Raw genomic sequence first — 14,217 nt, 5'->3', positions numbered from 1 at the left:
GTGGGAGGGGTGAGAGAAACTTGCAGATAGGGGAAAATAAAGTCCCAATTTACAGGAACACCTCTTCCTGGCCAGCTGGACTCACTACGGCCCGGATTTCTTCCCGATTGGAGTAAGAGGGGGCTACAGACCCGCTCGACTGCGCCAAGTGGTTCGGGCTCCAGAACCCAACCCCACCCACGGGTCCTCTGTTCTCACTTTTCGTTTTTTCCCCAGCAATACCAGCCCTGGGGCTCCGGGGGGCAATTTCCTTCCCTTCCTGGTGCGCCCCTAGGCCCTGCCCTAAGCTTGCACCCCCGGCCGATTCTCCAGATCTCTTTGGACACCTCTCTCTAGAACCCCGGGCTCCCCTTGGCGCCCAGAGAAGCGTGCTTGGGCCCGGGTGCCAGGCAGGGTGGCCGCGGGCGCCTCCTCGGCGCGGGCGGCGGCCCTTGGCTGGGCGGAGGCGGGGGTCGGGGGGCTGCTCCCTGCAGAGAAGAGGGTGGGCTCGCGGCACCTGCTGAGCTGCCGCCGCCGCTTCGGCTCATGGCGCCGAAGGATCCACCCGGATCTTCTCCGCAGAGTTCCGGGCTTGGGTCGTTTTGTAGTCAGCACGCACACAGCTTTTTTAATTTATTTTTTATTTTTCGCCGAGGGTGGCGGGGAGTTGAGGGGGATCAGGGTTGGCCAGCCCAGCCTCAACACGGGGGAAGGGGTGGCGGTGCGGACAGTGGGCTGCAAGCGGTCACCGAGGTCAACAGTCCATTAGCATTGCCCCACCCGGGCGCCGCGACCTCGCGAGGGCAGGGGGCATGCGGAATGGGGTGGGGGGGGGGGACGGACAGAGAGCGCCCTCCTGGTACTGGCCCCTTGTCACCCTCCACTCCCCGCCCCCTCCTCTGGCAGGTAACCGCCCCTCCCCCTCCCCTCTCGCCCCCCGCTGCGGCCCCAGATTCCCCGGTGCCCACGAGGGTCCGGGCGCCCGGGCGGAGAGTGCCGGGACGCGGAAGGGAGCGGGGCTGCGGGCCGGCCGCGGAGCCCGCCCCCCGCCCGTGGTAGCGTGGCGACTGGCGCCGCTTTGGCAGCCATTTTCTGCAGCTGCCGCGGCCGGGGCTCTGCGGAGTGAGGCGGAGGCTGCAGCCGCCAGACAGAGGCGGCGGGGCCAGAGGGGCGCGGGGTCATCGGCGGGGGGGCGCATTCGGTGGCCGGGGCGGGGGCGGGGGGCTCGCAGTGTCGCCGCCGCCTCCCGCCCCTCCCCCTGCTGCATTGCAGGCAGAGCGGGGCCGCTCCGCGTGGCGAGCGCCTGCGATCCCACCCTTTCCCCGCCATCTTGTACCCGGGCTGGCGCCTTCCCAAAGAGGAGCCGCGGCAGACAAAGCCCGCCCCGGGCCCGCGGGGGCCCCTGCAGCCCACCCGGGCTGGGCGGCCTGGGGGCTCCGGGGCCCGAGCCCTCGCCCCGCCCCTCCCTGGGAGCCCGCACAGCCCCTCCCAAGGGGGGGCTTCTCGTGCGACGGCCACTCGCCTAGCCCTAGAGGGTCAGCAAGGACCTCTTCCACCTCGGTTGCCGGGCTGGACCCGCGCCTTCGCCGCAGCCCACCCTGGTTGCGGGAAGGGGGGTGGGGTCCCCCGCAGGCTGGGCGGGTGACAAGAGCTGGGTGTTCTTCTAGCCTCGAGTTCCTTCTCTTTTCTACTTGGGTTGGTTGGGGGGGTGTCACTAATCCTCGAGTCCCCACTGACCTCGTGTAGTGCCCACCTCACGCCCCCGTTTTCCCCCTAGGAACCTCAAAGAAGACCGCAGCGTGGGCGGCTCTCTAGACCCCCCGAGCTGCCCAGCAGCTGCTGCAAACGCGAGATTCAGCGCTCCATTTTTCTGGGATGGCAGTGCTGTCGCCCCAAACCCCCAGCTTGCTGCTCACCCCCTTCCTTCACCGCCCCTGCACAGGACTTCCCGACCTGGGGGGTTTATGATGTGTGTGTGGGGCGGGGGGAAGGTGAGGCACCCCTTCCTCACCCCTGAGACCGAGGGAGAATCTGGCTCCTGGCAGCCTACTCCATCAAGTGCCACACTGTTCCTAGGTAGGGAATTTTCTCCCTGAAGACTCCATTTTCTCGTTCCCAAGTCCCCAGCCCCTGGGCATGAGGTGGGGGCACCCAAGGTCTCCAACCGCTGGTTGATTCCTCCCGACTGCACGTCCTAGGTTGGGAGGGAGCGGGTGGCCATCGGCTTCTGCACCCTCCTTTCCTTTCCACGCGACTCCCTAGGGGTTCTGAGTCCCCATCTCCCGGTGCATGCAGACCCCCAGGAGTGTCTGACTGGAAAAGATGGTGATGGATGAGGAAACAGGCTGGGAGAGGGGAGTGTCCTGTGAATGGTCTTTCAGGTTAGTGGCCGAGCTGGACTCTTCTTCACACACCCCACCCCTCCCCTTGTTTCTTTCAAATACCAAGATCAAAGCCCGGGTTCGCTGTGGACCGGGAACTCAGTCTCCCAAATACTCTTGGCTAAAGTCGGGACCGGGCAGAAGGGGGCTGGGCACCAGAGGGGTGGGGAGCTGCCAGACTACTGGTTCATACCTGAAACTGGGTTTCCCAACCGGACGTCTGCTGTCCCTCCCACCCCCATCCTGCAGGGTCTCCTTCGAGGATGGAAAACAAAGCATCCCAGGGTGGCCTTGCCAACGCCGCTGGCGGGGCTCAATCCTCCCCCACCAATGCCTGCCAGCCCGCGTGGATTCCGAGCCCGGCTCCGGAAACCAGTCTGACCACTTCGCCCATTTCCCAAGCCTCCCCGGGCGGCAGGCGGCCCGCTCCCAGGGTGGGGTGAACCCGGCTCGTTCGCAGCCTCCGCTGCTCCAGCGACGAATGGATTTGCCCAGAAGGCTACCGTCAAAGAGACACACTCGGTCACACTCTGGGGGCTTCCAGGTTGCTCCCCTCCCTGTCTTCCCCCATCGTGAAAACTCCACGTGGTTGGAAACTCCACTCCTGGGCCTCATCGCTGTTCACTTGCTGGGTCAGTCGCTGGCCCGGACAATCCAGGCGAAGAGCCGCCTCCAGACCTGCCCCGGGCACACTGTTCCGGACTCGGCTGCCCTGGGGGCGCTTACAATCAGGTCGGGACACCGAATTGAGCCCTAGAATTGAATGTCAATCCTTTAGAAAGTGGCTGTTGGGTGGGATCACAGTGTTGCCCCATGCGACCGAGGACGCAGAAGGACAGCAGACCTCGAGGGAACCGTGGGCGGGAAAAGCCAGAGCAGTCCCACCGAAGTGGGAGGGTGGACATGTGGCACCGAAGCCTGCCCTGCGCAAATGTTTCAAAGGCTTCACCGACAATTCGCCAGGATGCCCCCAAGAAAGCAACTGCGCCCCCACGTCCAGCCCCCGGGTCATGTCGATGGGAACCCCCTAGAGGGCAGGGCTCCAGCTGCCCCGGTCCCACCCGCCACGTGGCGACGGCGCTGGAGCGCGCCAGCTGACCCCCAGCCGGGGGCCGGGATGGTGGGTGGCGGCTGGCCTGCGGTCTCTCCCGGGTGCGGAGCTGCGAGGCGTCGGCCGCGGGGGCGAGGAGGGAAGATGGCCGGCCGCCAGCGTCGTCCGCCGGGCCGGGGCCGCGGAAGGGCAGACAGGCATGCCAGGTGGAGGGGCGCCACTCCCCAGCTTTGTCGAGCGGCCCCGGCTACTCCTAATGCCGGGCTGGGGCAGGCGGAGCCAGCTATGCCGAGTCAGCAGGGTCGAGGTGCGGCCGGTGCGTTCCTTCCCCGAGCCCCGCCCCTTCCCATCCCCATCGCGCTTTTTTAGGGGGAAGGAGAGGGCAATCAAAACCCAACTGCAGTGTTGGGGTCGTGCTTGGGTGTCCTCCGGGATAAGCCCACCCCTCCCTGCTCCAAGATGCTTCCCCTCCCCCATCGCAGTTAACCTGGGGAAGGGGCTCAGCAGAGCTATCTGCCCTGAGAGCATCTCCCGCCTCTCCACAACCGGCGTCGTAGCTGGCTTATTCTTTCTAGATCCATCCAAAGGTTTAAAAAAAGAAGGTGGGAGTAGGGTGGGGGTGGGGTGGGGTATGGGAAGAACCAGGAAAATGTACTAGTTACTCTTTCACTCCAGGCTAGACAGAGGCTGTCTCCTTGCTGAAAGCGTGGGGTGTGTGTGTGTGTGTGTGTGTGTGTGTGTGTGCGCGCGCGCGCGCGTGCGTGTGTGTAGGAGCCAAGGGCAAAGGTACAGGTCACGTTCAACAGACCGCGGCAGAGTGAGGTTGGGGGTCAGCCTCATTGGCGGGGGGAACCCTCCTGCCAAGGCTAGGTCCCCCAGAGCTCCCAGCACTTGGATCCCTGCCTGCCCCTGGGGGCACAGCCCAGAAGAAACAGGAGGAAGCTTCAGAGAAGGTGGATTTAAACTCTGCGGGTTGCTAACAGAGGAGCAGGCAACAATTAGCAACCTCTAGAGTTTGGCAGAGCAGGATGCTTGGGACTGGTAGGCCCGCAGTGCTATCATGGGAAGTCATGGAGCAATTCTTGCTTAGGTTTGAGGGTGACCTGAATGACCTCTAGGGTTTCCACCTATAAGATTCCAGGGAACAGATGAAACAGAACCATGGCCCCCAACTGGGCACACTTCTGTTGGAGCTGAATTTCCCCAGGCCTCCTAGTTCCCTGTCTATAGGATGGGACCATGGCAGGACCCTATGAAATACCATGGGAAGTGCCTGGTACTTAATAGTGCCCTGATTATAAAAGCAGAGGAAAGGTTAGTCTTTAATTTGCATCTTAGTGTTGATGCCGTTATGGTTCTCTTTGCCATTATGATTATAGAGATGCTTCCTCAAATGCACCTCTGTTCCCAGCACTACCCTAGGCCCTGCACCAAGGGCATGAAGGAGGTGCCCACGAGCCTATGAAGTCCCATGTGTCACTAGAGTGGAGGCAGCAGCAGTTAGAAACCGGTATCTCCAAGAATGGACTTCCTCCCTCTCTCCCATCCACCTCCTCTCCTTGGTAGGGGAATGTCCAGATAAAGTGCTTGTTGTCAGCTCCACTTCCGGAAGTACATAAAGGTTACCTGCTCCAGCCTGCTCATCTGCTTCCCTCACATCTGTTAGAATATTCCCAATACCTTTCCTGGAGCAGCAAGCTGAGGAAGAAAGGGGCAAAATCCAAATAAACAAGAGAGAATATAGTCCCATTCACCAACCTCCTGAGGTTGCCATTAACCCAGGGGCTGCCAGTTACAGGGGACATCCTTCTGCGGGAGGTCTCCAGGGTGGTAGCTGGAGAGACTGCAGGTGGGGAAGGAAGGTAGGGGAAGAATTATTACACCTACTCTGGCCCTCCTTAGCCTCATCATTGTGCACAGTGGGACCTCCCTCAGCTTCAGGTGCCATTCTGGTAATCTGGCATCTAGACATTTTTTTTTAAATCCACTCTCTCAACATCTATCCACATCCATCTACCCACCCTCTTACCTGTTCACTCAGAAAAGATTTCCTAGGCACCTTCTCCATGCCGATCAAGCCCAGTGCTCAGAGTTATTTTTACTATAAAACAGACCTGGCTTCTGACCTCATGGAGTTTGAAGCCTGGGGTGAGAGGAGACAGTAATAGAAAAGCCACACACCTAATGTAATTTACAACCTTGATAAGCACTGGGGAAGAAAGTGTTTGGTGCTATTGAGAACATATAACACTTTCATTTGGGGATGTGGGCTGCAGCCAAGGCTAGGATGGAAGTTGCCTGAACAACCTGGACTTCCGGTTCAGTACTTTGAGGGTTGTCCATTCATCCCATGAGGATGTGACCAAAATTTAGCATTAATGGTGCCACAACTAAGAGTTCACAAGCTGCCACTAAAGATCCTGCATGCTGCATGGAAGATCAAAGACTCTGCGCTCCACAACTAGGACCCAGCATAGCCAAATATATATATATATATTTTTTTTTTTTTTTAAACTAATGGAGTAGCCATGGAAATAGAATGACCATGACGTGAGGTTTGTGAATAAAAATCCTTTGTCAGCTCTTTGCGGAAGAGAGGAGGCTACAAAGAAACTCAGGCACAAGGAGCAGAGTTTATTGCCAGGTCTGTAGAGCAGATGTGGTAACCAGCAGCCTCATATTTTGGAGGCTACTCTAAAATCATGTTCAACTTGGGGGGCCTCCAGAGGGCTGAGTCAGCTGTGAAACAAGCCAGGGTGTTTAGGTCTGAACCAAGAACTGAGCAGGCCAAATCTGATCTCAAACTGCCTCTTGTCCAGTTTGCATTGAGAGTGGACCACAAATCGGGGGCCATAGGCAGAAGCACTCTTGGATGATCTTGGATGCTCCACCAGCTGAAGTGTGGGCCCCCAAGCATCATTGTATCTGTCTATAAAGTGAGGGAGTGGCTCCTAAGGTCTATTAGAGGCTTCTTCCAGCTCCTGCCTTGTGATGACTCTATGGTCCGAGGAGCGGTTCACTTTGTAGGGTTCATCTCAGTTCACAGCTGGTGCCTCTGATGTGTAGATAGTTGTCACTATGCTGCCATTCCTGAAGAGGGACATCCTGGCCAGACACTCTTTGTGTGCAAAGACTCCTGAGGGCAGCAGTGTGATATCAGGGTTAGAAGCCCAGGCTACCTGGATTCAAGCCCTGGCTCCACTGCACACTGGCTCTGTGACCCCCGGCCAGGTACTTGACCTTTCGAAGCATCCATTTCCTCCTGGGGGTAATAATAGTTTGTATTGCATCAGGTTATTGTGAGGATTAAAAGAGAAAAAGCATGTAAGGGCTCTCCCGTGGAGCCTGGCTCAGTGAGCAATCTATAGTTGTGAGTTATTGTCGTTATTAGGTCATGGGGGCACAAGGCAGTGGTGTTTATTCAGGAGCTGGTGTCACTTTTGGCATTTATCCTAAACTCAAGCTGATGATGAAAATTATCAGAGAGAGAGAGAAAACAAAGTACCTCACAAGCTATGACAAAAGCAATGTCTTTCATAAAAGAAGAGTAAAGAACAAAGATTGAATCTAATAACTATTGGCTATTGTTTAGATATACAGAGAGAAAAAGAGATACCTCCTCTGCTCCCATCCCATGAGCAGGTGGGAAATCCTGCTGACTTGGGGATGGGGGGACCAGGGGACAGCCCCCGAGAAAGCCTCTGCCTGAATTTTTACTCTTCTGAGTTTAGGTTGGGGGACACGGGGAGAGAAGCAGCATCAGTGACTTGTAACCTTGTAAACACAGCTCACTCATTCAGTAAATATTTATCCAGTCCCTCCAGACGCTGTGCTGGGAAATGATGGTGACAAAGACACAGTCCCTCCTAGTGAGAGAGGTTAAGGCTCAGCAGGTAAGAGAGACCAGTCAAGAGTGGCAGAGACACAGGGATCCCTGCAAGGCATGACACAGAACACAGCCATGACCTGGGTTTCTGGGCACATTTCTGGTCACTGGTGGAGATTCCTCACCCTAATCAGAAACTGGAAATCTGGAGGAGGCTTCTTCACCACCTGAGTTAACTTCCAGGCAGTGGCATGGTTGCAGGGCAGGTGGAGAGAGAAGAACCATCTCGTGGCTAAAGAAGATTCCATGTTCCTGGCTCAGTGCTGGGTAGAGAAAGACGAGAGGGGCTCTTGCATGGTGAGCTTCCAAAGCTCTCTCTCTCTCAGGGAGAGAACTGGCCAGCTCTGCATTTGGGACAGAAAGAAATGGGCAGCTCACACCTGCCAAATCTGTGAGATGGTTCAGGAAGAGCCCCTCTTGAAAGCATTATTTATAGACCTGACCGTTTGCCCACTCTTATCTCTCTCTTTCTCTCTTTTTTTTTTTTTTTTTTGGCTGTGCTGGGTCTTTGTTGAGGTGCGTGAGCTTCTCTAATTGCTGTGCTCAGGCTTAGTTGCCCCACAGCATGTGGGATCTTAGTTTCCTAACCAGGGATCAAGCATAGGTCCCCTGCATTGAGAGGCAGATTCTCAACCACAGGACCACCAGGGAAGTCCCTGCCCACTCTTATCTTGACGATGAAAATTTGATTGAACAGGTCACAAGTTGGTCTCTTCCTTTGTCAGCAGTCCATTCAACATGGCAATTCCCACACCCTTCATACAAGGCATGGACAACACAAAGAGATGGCTTGTCTATGAGAGACTCAGCTGGTCTGGAGTTGGAGGCACATTTCATTTCTCCAGGCAGCTGGAGAGGTGGCTGAACCAGACTAGGAGATTGCAGCTAATGTTTTAAATGTCAATATGGTCCCTACCCGGGCTTTGCCAGTGGCATAGCAGTAAAGAATCTGCCTGCAAGGCAGGAGATACAGGAGATGCAGGTTCGATCCTTTGGTCGGGAAGATCCCCTGGAGGAGGGCATGGCAACCCACTTTAGTGTTCTTGCTTGAAAAACCCCATGGACAGAGGAGTCTGGCAGGCTACAGTCCATGGGATCACAAAGAGTCGGACATGACTGAAGCTATTGAGTGGGCACATGATCCCTACTTGCTAACTTGCCAAGATTTGATCAGTTAAACTGGCCTGTGTGGTATGTTCCCTGCAATGCACAGTGTGTATCTGCATCTTTCAGTGATATCACAAGGGAAGCTAGACAATGGTAAACAAATTTCAGTGGCTGTGGTTCTGAAATCTTTCTCTTACCCCTTCTGAGCTACTTCCTGTCTCCTTGGGGTTTGCATTTCAGTAGGGTTCTCTATGTGGGCCCTAATTAGGTTGGGAGAGGAACCAGCTTCATTTGGGATGCTAGTCACACCTCAACAAGCTTATTGGTCCCAAATAATGCCAGCTTTGGGTGGGGACAATGGTTGGGCCTAGATTGGAATCTTCCCAGTGTTTCCAGAGTCTCATATGTGCCAGGAAAGAAACCAAAATATGAGCTAAACTAACTTAAAACTCCCAGAGGTTTCCCTTCCTTCCTTCACTCACTCACTTTTCCACTCAACTTGGCTAGCCAGGCAACATTTATTGCCTGTTTTCAGTTGGCTTTGTCTCTCTTCCATTACCAAGAGGCAAGTCAGAGAACTGAAGGCAAGATTCTTTTCGAGCATGTTCTACAACTGTACCAAGATGGGAATCCCCAGGTCAGAATGAGTAGGGCAATCTGGGGGCCCAGGGATGCTTTTCTTTGAGAATCTCTTCATGAGAAGCGTGGCTGAGTGTTTCTGGGGCCCATGCAGAAACTGGAGCTGGACCCACACTTCGCCTGTCACCCTGCCAGCATTCACAGGACTCCTGGCTTGTCAGGTCTGGAGGGCAGAGGCGGGGAGATTTCGGCTGTAGCTCTGTGCTCAGTTCATAGTACTGAATCAAATCAAATCAAATCACACACACACAAAACCTAAAACACAAACTATGACAAAATAACTCCAATCCTTCCAACCCCTTCCAATCTACCCTCCCCCAGATGAAATTAAAATGACCAGGTATGGGAATTCCTTGGTGGTCCAGTGGTTGGTTAGAATTACACGCTTCACTGTAGAGGGCCCGGGTTCAGTCCCTGGTCGGGAACTAATGTCCCACCAGCTGCTCAGTATGGCCAAAAAAAGAGAAATGTCCAGGTTGCCAAATTAATTACCAAATGTCTGAACAGTGATATGGGCAGGGGTGGAAGAGGGTTGGAGTTGCTGTGATTAGGCCTGAGGCAGTCATATTAACAATCGAAGCCTCTTACTGCCTCTTTGGGTCTAACACTACCCTGGGACATTCTTAATCCTATATCCAAGCAAACTTTTCAGCAGTCCCTGCACCAATTTCCTCCAGTTTCACTGGTGAAGAAACTGAGGCTCAGAGAGGTTCAGAGATTTCCTCCCCCACTTCCATCCCTTCTTCCTCCCTTCTACAAATAGCTCTGGTATCTGAGTTATTCCAAGTTCTGGAAGCTGAGACTAGAACAATGAGTAAGAGAGACACTGATTTCCTCTCCAGGTGCTTACACTCTACTGGGGGCGGAGAGGGGAACAGACAAATCCAAATTTCAGCTAAGGATGCCTGCTCTAAAGAAGAAAGTGTTAGTCACTCAGTCATGACTCTTTGTACCCCAACCCCATGGACTGTAGCCCACCACGTTCCTCTGTCCATGGAATTCTCCGGACAAGAATACTGGAGTGGGTTGCCATGCCCTTCTCCAGGGGATCTTCCCAACTCAGAGACTGAACCTGAGTCTCCTTCATTGCAGGCAGATTCTTTACCCTGAGAGCCGCCAGGGAAGCCCCTAAAGAAGAAAAACAGGATAATAAATGGAGTAATTGGTTAGGGAAGCCTTCTCTCAAGAAGTGGTATTTAGGAGACCAAAACGGTAAGAATAAGCCAGGCTTGGGGAGCTCTAGGGGACAGAGCCGCCAGCCCCAGGACCCAGAACCAGTGAGTGCAGAATGGCTGGCACTTGGAGCCCAGTTTGCCCAGTGGCCTAATCCTTCCCCTTTCTGCCAGATCCTGCCTCCTCCCATGGCCACAGAGTGACGGTGGGCCCTACTGTGAGGTGTGAGTAGCCAGGCTGAGCTGGAGGCACCTCGACTTCCTGGTGTGGGACTTGGTGGCTATGGGCCTACTGTCCTGGACCCCCATTCATTTGTGTTGAGGTCAGGGGGTGAAGGGTTGGGAAACAGGCCTTCAAGCAGGCGGAAAGGGACGGTCAAGTTGCCCAGATGTTCTCAGCTGCTGGAGAGCTGGGCCTCAGCCTTGCTCGCATGGGAGGCACATCTGGTTCTTCCCAGATTCAGTATGAGCCTCTGGTGTCAGCCAACACTTGTCCCCAACCCTGAAGAGGAGGCTCCAAGTTGCAAGAATAGTAAAGGAACTCTCATATATTCTTTTTTTAAAAAAATATTTATTTGGCTGTGTTGGACTTTGTTGCAGTGAAGTTGCCCCCGGGGATCTTAGTTCCCTGACCAGGGATTGAACCCTTATCCCTTGCACTGCAAGGCAGATTCCTAATTGCTGGACCACCACGGAAGCCTCTCATATATTCTTTATCCAGACTCACCAGTTATTCACATTTTTCCCATTTGCTTTATTGTTCTCTCTCCCTTCCTCCCCACCTTATCCCCATATTTGTCTGAACTATTTGAAAGTAAGTTGGAGACCTTTTACCCTTTTATGCCTAAATACTTTAATGTGTTTTTCCTAAGAACAAGGACACTTTCTTACATAACCACTGTACAGTTATCAAAATCAGGACTTTTACCATGGATCCAATATTATTTCTAGCCTAGAGTCCATAGACAAATTTTGTGAATATTCTCAGTCATGCTCTTTAGAGCCAAGTTTTTTTCCTTTTCCATCAGCCAAACCTGGATCGTGAATTGCATTGAGTGTCCTGTGTCTTGGGCTTCCCTTGTGGCTCAGCTGGTAAAGAATCCACCTGCAATGCGGGAGAACTGGATTCCATCCCTGGGTTGGGAAGATCCCCTGAAGAAGGAAAAGGCTACCCACTCCTATATCCTGGCCTGGAGAATTCCATGGACTGTATAGTCCATGGGGTCCTGTCTTTTTAGTCTCTTTTAACCTGGGACAGGCTAGTAAAGGACATGGGAGCCTGGTATGTTGCAAAGAGTCAGACACGACTTAGCGACTGGACAACAACAACAAGCTGGGACAGAGCCTCTGCTTTTCTCTGGGTTCTTCAACCTTGGTGTTGACATTTCTACATGGTTAGATTCAGGTGCTACGTTTGTGGGAGAAATGCCCTGGAGTGTTGCTGTGTCCTTCTTAGTACATCGTATCAGGAGACGCAAGTCAGTTTGTCCCCATGTTGGTGACACTGATTTTGATCCCTTCCAACACAGTGTTTTTCAATCAGTTGATTTCTTCCAGCCTTTTGTGTATCCTTATCTGTATGGATTTCTCTCCTCATCTGCTTCTGTCTTGCTCTCTTTCTATTTCTTTTATGTTCATTCTCTGTTTTTTTGGTCCTGGTCCTTTTGGTCTCCTTACCTCTGGGTCTGTCTCTCTCTTTATCTCTGGTCCTCTCTGGTTTCCTTTTCTCCCTGCTGCTGCCTCTGCCCACCTTGATTTTGGTCCTGTGTCACACTCTTCTCTCCGAAGTACTGAAAGGTGTGCAAGACCACTTAGACCTGCCACCAGGCTGACTCACAGCTGAAGACTGGGTGCATCCTTGCATTCTTTCTCATCTTATGGAACTGATGAGAAGCTAGACCTTCGAGGCATTATAGTCTACTCAGGTGGAATATCATGGCCCTGGGAATTCATCTCTGGGCCTAGGAGAAAAGGCAGGCTCTAGAAGAAAAGGGATTTGCAGAAAAGTTTCTCTTCTTGCTGTCTGACTGCCTTCTGCCCATCCATAGGTCATCTCTCATGAGGGAGTACACAGACCCCAAATTCCCCTCTAGACCCAGGGCTGAGGCTCACTGTGGTTTGGCCAGGACTGAACAAATACCAAGGCAGAACCAACTCAAAGCTCTGAGGTTAGCAGGTCTCTTGCCACCTCAGAGAGCTGAGCCCACAACAGCCTTCATCCCCACTTGGTGGTCACTGGATTGGAAGAAGCCCAGACCCTGGGCTTCTTTTCTCTCTGGGTTAGGCCCCAAACCACAGTCAGAGAATAGAGGCCAGACCATGGCTCTCAAGAGCAGCATGCGGCCAATCCGTCATGGCCATGGCATTGAATTTCGAATTATTACTATTATTAAATCCAACTTTATGGTGGATGAATTGGGGGAGCATTGCTCCTTGTTGGAACATAAGCATCCACTTGTGGGTAGAGAATCATCGATAATTCACCTTGATTTCAGCTTTGGGAGGCTCAGCTTCTCCATCTGTAGAGTGAAGGACTTGGATTAGGAACTCCGGGACCCTTCTCTGCTCTGGGCTTCTAGAAGCTAATGATTCCATCATCAGTGGGCCAACCCCTTCCTCCCCGAAGGCCAGGTGACCCCTATCCACCTGTCATGCAGCTGATCCTGCTCTGGCCCTGATTATGTCTAGGATGCTCATTCTGGTTGTGTGTATCTCTCTTCTGGACCAGCCCCAGGGACTTTCTGCTCTGGTGGTTCCTCTGCCGACATTTGTTTTCATCCTAGTCTATGGAAATAGATCTCACTAAGGACCAGTATGAAGCAAAAGGCTAAAGGAGGAAACATTAGTGGCTGCCCCGCTGCCCTGTCTAGTTCTTCCTGCCGGGCAGGGCTGGGCAGCATCCTCTCCACCCTCCAGCACTCAGCAGCAGCAGCAGCAGCACTGCCTAGCCCACATCAGGGAGCAGTACACCCGCTGGCACCAACCCTGTCTGTGCCTCTTCGGGGGTTGTAGGCCCAGGGGATGTCAGAGCCACCAAGGCCCTCAGCACTCAGAGGCCACCCAGCCCTCTCGTTTTGCAGATGAGCAGCCTGAGGCCAGGCAAGGGGAAGTAATGGCATGGCAGTGACGGAGCTGGGACCAAATCCCGAGGCTCGTGACTTCCGCCTCAGTGCTCCTTCTGCCATCGCCCCTGGATTTCTCAGCTGCCGGCTCAGTAACTCTCTCCCATCCCCAGACCTGTTGGCAGGCAAGAAGAATAACTCATGTGAGTCAAAAGCAATTTGCAAACATAAATAATTTCCCACGCCAGCAGAGGAGACGGTAGGAAGACGCATTGAAGGCTGAGAAGACTCTGGCCAGACCTGAGTCTCCCTCACCCTGCCCAGGGCTTCCTCTCCCCCTACTTAGCAATGATGGGAGAGCAGGGAGTACAAAAAACAAAGCAGGAAATGGCTATAAGGATGCTCACTTCCGTTGTTCATAGGAGAGATTCTGCTTGCCAGGCTCTTCTCTCTCCACCCCCCAACATTCACATGATTTTGTAATCCCACCTCCTTTAGAGAATCACAGGAAAATGTATGGTCCCCTGCTTGCATCTGGAATAACCCAGGCCTCCTCCATCCAGCTGTATTCCTCCTTGTCTTCAACCCCAAACAGCACTACTTCAACAAAGAATGGAAGACACACCATTAATATAACCTTATAACCACTGTAACATTAATATAAACTTAACACTATATTACAAAGGAGCTGACCATGACTATCCTGTTTTCTCCATTGGATGCTGTGGTATAGACCGCCCATGACCATCCTCTGATTTTGTGACAGGTGCTTGCTCATCTCCCCAAGGCATTATGGCTTATTTTGCCCTGACAACCAGAGACATCCCTTGGAAGAGATTTTGGAGGATGGTAGTGGTCGTGAGGGAAGTGCTGGTGTCACTTTGGAAGGCTGAGAGCATTAAGCACACCTTCCTAAACCCACCCCAAGGGGCTGTCTAAA

Source organism: Bos indicus x Bos taurus, chromosome 19, assembly GCF_003369695.1.
Source record: "Bos indicus x Bos taurus breed Angus x Brahman F1 hybrid chromosome 19, Bos_hybrid_MaternalHap_v2.0, whole genome shotgun sequence".
NCBI lineage: Eukaryota > Metazoa > Chordata > Mammalia > Artiodactyla > Bovidae > Bos > Bos indicus x Bos taurus.
This window is presented reverse-complemented; position numbering follows the sequence as displayed.